The sequence below is a fragment of the Chinchilla lanigera genome, unplaced genomic scaffold (genome assembly GCF_000276665.1).
Source record: "Chinchilla lanigera isolate Chin_1 unplaced genomic scaffold, ChiLan1.0 scaffold00081, whole genome shotgun sequence".
Lineage (NCBI taxonomy): Eukaryota > Metazoa > Chordata > Mammalia > Rodentia > Chinchillidae > Chinchilla > Chinchilla lanigera.
The window spans coordinates 7,333,472-7,340,729 of NW_004955482.1; positions in this window are offsets into that span (position 1 = coordinate 7,333,472).

Here is a 7,258-nt window from a genome sequence, read left to right on the forward strand (position 1 = left end):
GGGATGATTCATGGATGTCCCTGGGCGGGCCTTCGTGGCTGGCACGTGGCGGGCTAATTGTGTCATTGCTTCTCTGTGCCATGATAGTTCTCGACCGTGTAGTGGTGGCTGGTTTGAGGGCCAGCATGAGCCAGCGCGCGCTGACGCACGGCTTCCTGGGCACCGGGGGTCCACCTCCTGGGCGCCTGTGTGGCTAGGGTCCAGCCCAAAGGCTGGCGCTCCCTGCCGCGTGGCTTCCTGTGTGCCGACTGCCTGCTTCCCAGGTGCCTGCACCGCTAGGGGCCGGCACAAAGGCCTGTGCTCCCTGCTGCATGGCTTCCTGGGTGCAGGCGGCCCGCCTCCCGGGCGGCCTGTGTGGCCTTTTTGGCTTTTTGAAACAGGGTTTCACTGTGTAGCCCAGGCTGACTTTGAACTCACAGCAATCCTCCCGCCTCAGCCTCCCAAGTGCTGTTATTTCAGGCATGTGCCACCATGTCCAGTTTGGGTTTAAACTTGTGATCTTCCTGCCTCAGCTCTCAGAGTGCTGGGATTATAGGCATGTGCCACCACATGTGGATAGATTTCTTTGTATATTATACTGGGAATTGAACTCTGCCTTCATGAATGTGGCTGAGTGCTCTACCACTGAGCTTTCCTCCTAGACTTTACGCATGGATTTTAAAATTTTAAGCATCTCAATTTTTAAAATATTGTTACTTTTTTTTCACTTTTATTTTATTTGTTTGAGTCAGCGTCTCACTATGTGTTCAAGAAAGCTGGCCTTGAATTCACTGTGTTGCCCAGGCTGACTTTGAACTCACAGTGATCCTTCTGCCTCAGCCACCTGAGGCTATAATCTCAGCCTCCTGCATTCTGGGATTACAGGCGTGCACCACCATGCGCAGGTGTTACTATTGAGTTCTAAAGATGTATCTTTAAACTTCAGATTAGCATAGTGTTATAACTTATCTTTTTTTTTTTTTTGTCCTTTTGAAACAGGGTGTCACTATGCAGTTCAGGCTGGCCTTGAGCTGACTGTAGCCCAGGCTGGTCTTGAACTTGGAATGATCCTCCTGCCTCAGCCTCCCAAATGCAGGGATTATAGGGGTGTGCCACCATACCCACTTATAATTTGTCTTTTACCCAATGTGTTGTATACTGCATGGCAGTTAGTTGGAAAATGCAGTTACACAATATCCTCTACCACATACACACACATACACACACTCACTCAGCTACAATTTTTTGCTTCAACTTTTTTTGTTTTTTGGTACCAGGAATCAAATTCAGGACCTTGTGCTTGCTAGGTACAGCTTTTTGAACCCAGGGGTGCTCAGTTTGGTTTTTTTGTTTGTTTGTTTTAATTCTGAGACTGGCTTTCTCTAAATTACCAGGCCGAGAGGCTGGGGATTTAGTTCAGTGGCAAAGCGCCTGCCTGGCAAGCGCAAGGTCGTGAGTCTGATTTCCAGTACTGGAAGAAAAACAAAACAAAAAAATAAAATAAAATAAATTACCAGGCCAGCCTCAAACTTGCAGTCCTCCTGCCTCAGCCACTTGAGTAGGTGGGATTTCAGGAATGTGCTACCCCACCCAGCCCAACTATGTGTTTTTCAATCAGTTCATATTGGGGTACTTCTGTGAGTGTTTCTGTCTCTGGCCTTGTGGTATCCTATACCTTTGCTTTTAAATAGCTTATTTGAAATAACCAGAGCTTGAGTCATTTCAATTATGTCAGTTTGTGTACCAGTTAAAATCTTTGTACCTAAAATGTTTAGGATTTATTGTGAAGTGGGAAATTTATAAATTTTCTGCCAAATTTATCCTTATGTGTAGGACTTCTTGTAAGTATCTGCTGTTTCAAAATTAAAACTGACCAGGCGTAGTGGCACACACCTGTAATCCCAGCACTCAGGAGGCTGAGACAAGAGGATCACTTCGAGATCAAGGCCAGCCTGGGGTACACAGTGAGTTTAGGACTAGCCTGAACTGCATAGAGAGACCCTATCTCAAAAAAAAAAAAAAGAAAAAATTCACAAAACTAGTTTTGTTTTGTTTTTTGAGACAAGGTCTTGCTATGTAGTCCAGGATGGCTTTGAACTCATTGTGTAGCTGTGGCTGGCCTTGAATTTGTGGCAATCCTCCTGCCTCAACTTCCTGAGAGCTGGGATTACAAGCATGTGCCACCACATCCAGATCACTATTTCTTCTTTGACTGTGATTATTACCCAATTTTGATTTTTTTTTTAAATGATTTTTATTTATTTATTCATCTTTTTGAGGCAGGGTGTCGCTGCGCAGTTCAGGCTGGCCTTGAGCACTTTGTAGCTCAGGCTGGTCTCGAACTCTTAACAATCCTCCTGCCTCAGCCTCCTGAGTGCTGGGATTACAGGCGTGTGCCACCACACAGGGCTATGATTTTTAAAATGTGGAATATTTTGCAATTTTGTGTGTCACCTTTGCAAAGGGGCTATGGTGATCGTCTCTGCATCCTTCCAATTTTTAGTATATGTGGTCCCAAACTGAGCCTTATTAGGCATTTAACTTTGGGATTATTTCTGAAACTAATTTTGTAGAAGACAGGGGACATAAAAATGAATGGCTCTGAGTACCAAATTTTCCACATACACCACTGTGTCTGCCTAAAACACCTAGAACAATGCCTGGCACATGGTAAATACTATGTGAATATTTGCTATGATACTTTTCATCTACTTGAAATGTTTCATAATTAAAAACACAGCTAGAGCCAGGTGTGGTGGTGCACACCTGTAATCCCAGCATGTGGGAGGCTGAGGCAGGAGGATCGCTGCCAGTTTGAGTTCAGCCTGGGTTAGAGAGTGAGTTCCAGACCAACCTGAACGACTCAGTGAGACCCTTTCTCATACACAACAAAGCAAAAGCCAGACCAAACCAAACCAAACCAAAAACCCTCCCAGAAGAGCACATCGAATACTAGCCAAGTAATGAGAACAATTAACATGTTCAACTGAGGAGCAGATAAAACGTGGTTATATTTGTACAGTTTAACACTATTCAGCCAGGAGAAAGAAGTGATCACAAAACAAGAAAAGTAAACCTCAAAGATATTATTCTAAAAATAAAATTATCCTGGGGAAAGAAGCCAGATGCCAGAGGCACAGAGCCCGGCTGCGTGGGCGTCAGCGGGAGGGTGCGGGGCTGGAACTCGCTCCCGCGCAGAGGCCGCGCGGCTCTGGGCTCGCTGGGCCCGGCCTCGGTGGCCGAGAGGGAGGGGACCGGCAGCGGGGACAGGACGGCCCACGGGTGGGACCTGAAGCAGCGGAGGGAGGCAGAGTATGGTTCCTGGTAAGCAATCCTGTCATCTGTTGTAAACGGTCAAGTAAACTGAGAAACGGCCATAGGATTTAGCAGTGAGAGCGCTGGGGACTGTGACAGTAGCATTTCTGCGGAACGGTGGTCAGGAGAGGACTGACGGGGCAGAGAGGGACCTCAGGCTGCACGCCTTGGAGCTGTGCACCAGAGCAACGTCCTCCAGTGGTTTGTGGAGGGGGTTTGTGAGGAGGGGGCTTCTGTCAGCGTCTTGTTGAAAAACTTCAACAAAAAACAATCTAATTGGCTCTTATTCGTAATTCATGAATTGGGGAGCATCTCATCTAAAGATTTAAAAGGTGCTCCAGAAGCCTGCTGTGGTGGAGCAGTTTATAATCCTCACACTTGGGAGGCTGAGGCAGGAGGATTGCCTTGAAGTCAAGGCCAGTCTGAGCTACCTAGCCGGACCTTGTCTCAAAAACAAAAATAAATACATAAATAAAAAGAAGGAGGAGGAAGAGGAGGGGAAGGAGAAAGGCACTTTGTTTGCTGTGCTGAACAGAGGAGTCTGGCTTCAAAAGCAGAAAATAAACTGGGCGTGGTGATGTACACCTCTAATCCCAGAACTCTGCGAAGCTGAGGCAGGAGAATTGCAAGTTCAAACCTAGTCTGGGCAATTTAGCAGCTTCTTGAGACCTTGTCTCAAAATAAAGTATTAGGGCTGGGGATATAGCTCAGTGGCATAAGTGCCTGCCTGGCAAGTGCAAGGTCCTGAGTTCGATTCCTGGTACAAAAAAAAAAAGTCAAAATAAAATAATAATAAGGGCTGGGGATGTGGCCAGTGTGGAGGGCCCAGGGTCGATCCCCACTATAGGAGGGAAGGATGGAGGGAAGAGGGCAGGCAGGCAGGAATGGGCTGGCAGAGTGGAAATAGGACACAAAGAGCCAGTTTGCCATTTCACACTCCCCTTATGATACCGACTGGGTGAACTGGGCCCCATCTACATGGTGCCTGTGAGTCTCCTGGGTTTTAGGAAACTGGCCCCTTTCAACGCTCAGTTTGAAGCCGGGCACAGTAGTACATGCTTGTAATGCAAACACTCAGGAGGCTGAGGCAGGTGTATTCCAACAGGCTCAAGGCCAGCCTGAATTACATAGCGAAACCTTGTCTCAAAAAACAGAAAACAGGCTTAGTCTGATTCCTCAGCACCTAGCCAGAGGAACACCCTCCTGTTTTGGCCAGGACATTTGGGGCTAGTGCAGAACTTCAAGCCCAAACAACGGCCCACCACCAATCCCTCTGTCTAGAGAGAGGCAGGTGGGGAGGAAACCAGGGATGCTGCTAAGTACCCTGTACTGGCCACAGCACCCTACCCAGGTGGGGCAGGAATTCCAGTTTATAAATGTAAACGTCCAATCCAAAGTGTATCACGCTGGGTGTGGTGGCCCACATGCACCTGTAATACCAGCATTGGGAGGCCGAGGCAGGAGGATCACAAATTTTAGGCCAGCCTGGAAAATTTAGGGATTTAATGAAGCCTTGTCTCAAAAACAAAAAAATAAAAAAAAAAAGGGTTAGGGATGTAGCTCAGCGCAGAGGCACTTGGTTCAAACTGTAGTACTGGGAGAAAAACAAAAACCTACACTTTTTTTTTTTTTTTTTTTTTTTTTGAGACAGGGCCTTGCTATGCAGTTTGTGCTGGCCTTGAGCTCACTATGTAGCCCAGGCTGGCCTTGAACTCACAAGGATCCTTCTGCCTGAGCTTCCTGAGTGCTGGGATTACAGGCATGTGCCACCATGCCCGGCAAAAAACCTAATTTTGGACACATTGAAATATCCAGAGGGACAAAGGTCTCTTCTTCCCCATGGAACTGTCTGCTAAAAGGATAATTTTGGAGCTGGAGGGGATTCTAGAGATTGCTTCATTTTCATTCATCTTTTTATGCGAAGACACTGAGGCCCCGGGGTGATACTTGGCCAGGCACTTTCAGGGGAGCCGAGTCATGGACGCACAGCGCCCGGACCCTGAGGGGGTGGCATCGGACAGGGTAGAGGGGTGACTTATAAACCCCAGTGTTCCGTTCCGCTACAGTCCACCTCTAACCATTCAGCAGCCTCCTAGGAAAGAAAACCTTTCCCAGATGTATTACATGTTTTTCTCAGGTCTGTCTTTTGTACAGGGGAAAAGTACAGCACTTGTGAATTGCTCTAGGGAAAACGTTACCACCCTAAGTGTCCCCTGGCTTCCTTTCAATGCAAAAGCAACCTCAAAGCAAAGAATCTGCCTCAACTGGAGGGAGTGAATCCTGTCATCTTTCCAACGGACCTGCGTTCTCTCAGTGGAGGAGGCGGCAGGACCACATATGTGGGGCTCCGTGACGTCATGCTGGCCTCGTGTGCGAGGTGACAGTGAGGCAGTGCTCAGGTGCAAGTGCACACGTAGGGGCACCCGTCCCAGCGAACTCAGTGTGCTTTGAAGAAAACTCAGCCTCCTCTTCCTACCCAAGGGCACCCAGCCCAACTATTTCTAGAAGTTTCTCCAGGACAATCCCAGTTTAGGGCTCCTCTCCCTGCAGAATTAACCACAGCACACTCTTTGATGCTCAAGGGTTTGGTCAGGTGGGTAAGGCGGTTTCCACCTGTAATTCCAGCAACTCAGGAGGCAAAGGCAGGAGGATCATCAGTTCAAGGCCAACGTGGTCAATTTAGCCAGATCCTGTCTCAGTATACAATTTTTGGGGGGGTCTTTTTTTTAGACAGGGCTTCACTATGGAGTCCAGGCTGGAAGTGAACTCACTTTGTAGCCCAGACTGGCCTTGAACTGGCATCAGTTCTCCTGCTTCAGCCTCCCAAATGCTGGAATTCCAGGCATGTGCCCGCTATGACCACCTGTAATCCCAGCATTCTGGGAGGCTGAGGCAGGTGGATGGAAAGTTTGGAACCTTAGGCAACTTAGTGACTTAGTGAGACTGTGTCTCAAAATTAAAATAAAAAAAAGTAAAATTCACGAAACATTTTGAAATAAATTAGATGAAAAAGGTTAAACATCGCATGGTTTTTCTTATATAAGAATAACTTAATGAGCAAAAGAAAAAAGACAGATGATAGGAAACCAGGGGAGGGATGGGAGTGAGGGAAAGCAGGAGGAAGAACGGCTGGTGATGGACACAGGCCAGGTCCTCACCTGGCCCTATTCACTGCACATCACAAACGCCTTCAACAGTTTTCTCTGGTTTTTTTTTTTTTTTTGAGACAAGGTCTCAATATGTAGTTCAAACTGGCCTTGAACTTATTATGGAGCCAGGAGGAGGGGCCCTGGTGCTGGGGAAGCCCTAGGCAAAGAATCTGCCTAGGCGAGGCAGGTGCCTGGGAAGCCGTGTGGCAGGGCAAGCCTGCTCATGGTCGAGAACTTTCATGGCACAGAGAAGCAATGACACAATTAGCCCGCCTCGCACCGGCCATGGAGGCCCGCCTAGGGACGTGCGTGAATCATTCCGACAGGGAGAAACCCCTGGGAATACATGCCACACAGTGGGTCACCCTTGCCCCTGCCGTTGAGAACCAGAAAGGTCCAGAGTCAGCGGAGGAGCAGCTGCTGAACAAGGACTCAGAGAACATGAGAATACAGGCTACGCCTGAAGACTCAGAGGTCTAGTTGACCGGGGTCACGAGAGCTGTTCGGAAGCTGGAAACTAGGAGGACCTTGCGCAATACCTGGGGAGACCCTCTGGAAGCCATTCTTCCCCTGACAGTACAGGCTGCAGTGAAGGGATGCGTGGAGCTCTGGAGAGGTCTGCACCAAGATTCCTGCTGCCTGTGCTGAGGCTGGGGAGAGAACACTAAGTGGTTATGGGGTCCCAATGTGCTGGGAGGCTGGAGAGAAAAAGCTACAAAGAATGGCTTTGGCCCCAGACCGCTCACTTGAGAGGTTAGTAAGAATTGCCTCCTCAGTATTCGTGAGGAGGAAGAAGCCAAGGAGAGAAAACAAAG